A 3,635-nucleotide genomic window follows, 5' to 3' on the forward strand; every position below is an offset into this window, starting at 1 on the left:
CTAACCCTAACCCTAACCCTAACCCTAACCCTAACCCTAACCCTAACCCTAACCCTAACCCTAACCCTAACCCTAACCCTAACCTAACCCTAACCCTAACCCTAACCCTAACCCTAACCCTAACCCTAACCCTAACCCTAACCCTAACCCTAACCCTAACCCTAACCCTAACCCTAACCCTAACCCTAACCCTAACCCTAACCCTAACCCTAACCCTAACCCTAACCCTAACCCTAACCCTAACCCTAACCCTAACCCTAACCCTAACCCTAACCCTAACCCTAACCCTAACCCTAACCCTAACCCTAACCCTAACCCTAACCCTAACCCTAACCCTAACCCTAACCCTAACCCTAACCCTAACCCTAACCCTAACCCTAACCCTAACCCTAACCCTAACCCTAACCCTAACCCTAACCCTAACCCTAACCCTAACCCTAACCCTAACCCTAACCCTAACCCTAACCTAACCCTAACCCTAACCCTAACCCTAACCCTAACCCTAACCCTAACCCTAACCCTAACCCTAACCCTAACCCTAACCCTAACCCTAACCCTAACCCTAACCCTAACCCTAACCCTAACCCTAACCCTAACCCTAACCCTAACCCTAACCCTAACCTAACCCTAACCCTAACCCTAACCCTAACCCTAACCCTAACCCTAACCCTAACCCTAACCCTAACCCTAACCCTAACCCTAACCCTAACCCTAACCCTAACCCTAACCCTAACCCTAACCCTAACCCTAACCCTAACCCTAACCCTAACCCTAACCCTAACCCTAACCCTAACCCTAACCCTAACCCTAACCCTAACCCTAACCCTAACCCTAACCCTAACCCTAACCCTAACCCTAACCCTAACCCTAACCCTAACCCTAACCCTAACCCTAACCCTAACCCTAACCCTAACCCTAACCCTAACCCTAACCCTAACCCTAACCCTAACCCTAACCCTAACCCTAACCCTAACCCTAACCCTAACCCTAACCCTAACCCTAACCCTAACCCTAACCCTAACCCTAACCCTAACCCTAACCCTAACCCTAACCCTAACCCTAACCCTAACCCTAACCTAACCCTAACCCTAACCCTAACCCTAACCCTAACCCTAACCCTAACCCTAACCCTAACCCTAACCCTAACCCTAACCCTAACCCTAACCCTAACCCTAACCCTAACCCTAACCCTAACCCTAACCCTAACCCTAACCCTAACCCTAACCCTAACCCTAACCCTAACCCTAACCCTAACCCTAACCCTAACCCTAACCCTAACCCTAACCCTAACCCTAACCCTAACCCTAACCCTAACCCTAACCCTAACCCTAACCCTAACCCTAACCCTAACCCTAACCCTAACCCTAACCCTAACCCTAACCCTAACCCTAACCCTAACCCTAACCCTAACCCTAACCCTAACCCTAACCCTAACCCTAACCCTAACCCTAACCCTAACCCTAACCTAACCCTAACCCTAACCTAACCCTAACCCTAACCCTAACCCTAACCCTAACCCTAACCCTAACCCTAACCCTAACCCTAACCCTAACCCTAACCCTAACCCTAACCCTAACCCTAACCCTAACCCTAACCCTAACCCTAACCCTAACCCTAACCCTAACCCTAACCCTAACCCTAACCCTAACCCTAACCCTAACCCTAACCCTAACCCTAACCCTAACCCTAACCCTAACCCTAACCCTAACCCTAACCCTAACCCTAACCCTAACCCTAACCCTAACCCTAACCCTAACCCTAACCCTAACCCTAACCCTAACCCTAACCCTAACCCTAACCCTAACCCTAACCCTAACCCTAACCCTAACCCTAACCCTAACCCTAACCCTAACCCTAACCCTAACCCTAACCCTAACCCTAACCCTAACCCTAACCCTAACCCTAACCCTAACCCTAACCCTAACCCTAACCCTAACCCTAACCCTAACCCTAACCCTAACCCTAACCCTAACCCTAACCCTAACCCTAACCCTAACCCTAACCCTAACCCTAACCCTAACCCTAACCCTAACCCTAACCCTAACCCTAACCCTAACCCTAACCCTAACCCTAACCCTAACCCTAACCCTAACCCTAACCCTAACCCTAACCCTAACCCCTAACCCTAACCCTAACCCTAACCCTAACCCTAACCCTAACCCTAACCCTAACCCTAACCCTAACCCTAACCCTAACCCTAACCCTAACCCTAACCCTAACCCTAACCCTAACCCTAACCCTAACCCTAACCCTAACCCTAACCCTAACCCTAACCCTAACCCTAACCCTAACCCTAACCCTAACCCTAACCCTAACCCTAACCCTAACCCTAACCCTAACCCTAACCCTAACCCTAACCCTAACCCTAACCCTAACCCTAACCCTAACCCTAACCCTAACCCTAACCTACCCTAACCCTAACCCTAACCCTAACCCTAACCCTAACCCTAACCCTAACCCTAACCCTAACCCTAACCCTAACCCTAACCCTAACCCTAACCCTAACCCTAACCCTAACCCTAACCCTAACCCTAACCCTAACCCTAACCCTAACCCTAACCCTAACCCTAACCCTAACCCTAACCCTAACCCTAACCCTAACCCTAACCCTAACCCTAACCCTAACCCTAACCCTAACCCTAACCCTAACCCTAACCCTAACCCTAACCCTAACCCTAACCCTAACCCTAACCCTAACCCTAACCCTAACCCTAACCCTAAACCCTAACCCTAACCCTAACCCTAACCCTAACCCTAACCCTAACCCTAACCCTAACCCTAACCCTAACCCTAACCCTAACCCTAACCCTAACCCTAACCCTAACCCTAACCCTAACCCTAACCCTAACCCTAACCCTAACCCTAACCCTAACCCTAACCCTAACCCTAACCCTAACCCTAACCCTAACCCTAACCCTAACCCTAACCCTAACCCTAACCTAACCCTAACCCTAACCCTAACCCTAACCCTAACCCTAACCCTAACCCTAACCCTAACCTAACCCTAACCCTAACCCTAACCCTAACCCTAACCCTAACCCTAACCCTAACCCTAACCCTAACCTAACCCTAACCCTAACCCTAACCCTAACCCTAACCCTAACCCTAACCCTAACCCTAACCCTAACCCTAACCCTAACCCTAACCCTAACCCTAACCCTAACCCTAACCCTAACCCTAACCCTAACCCTAACCCTAACCTAACCCTAACCCTAACCACCCTAACCCTAACCCTAACCCTAACCCTAACCCTAACCCTAACCCTAACCCTAACCCTAACCCTAACCCTAACCCTAACCCTAACCCTAACCCTAACCCTAACCCTAACCCTAACCCTAACCCTAACCCTAACCCTAACCCTAACCCTAACCCTAACCCTAACCCTAACCCTAACCCTAACCCTAACCCTAACCCTAACCCTAACCCTAACCCTAACCCTAACCCTAACCCTAACCCTAACCCTAACCCTAACCCTAACCCTAACCCTAACCCTAACCCTAACCCTAACCCTAACCCTAACCCTAACCCTAACCCTAACCCTAACCCTAACCCTAACCCTAACCCTAACCCTAACCCTAACCCTAACCCTAACCCTAACCCTAACCCTAACCCTAACCCTAACCCTAACCCTAACC

Source organism: Ursus americanus, chromosome 32 (genome assembly GCF_024610735.1).
Source record: "Ursus americanus isolate L20-20 chromosome 32, mUrsAme1.1.p, whole genome shotgun sequence".
NCBI lineage: Eukaryota > Metazoa > Chordata > Mammalia > Carnivora > Ursidae > Ursus > Ursus americanus.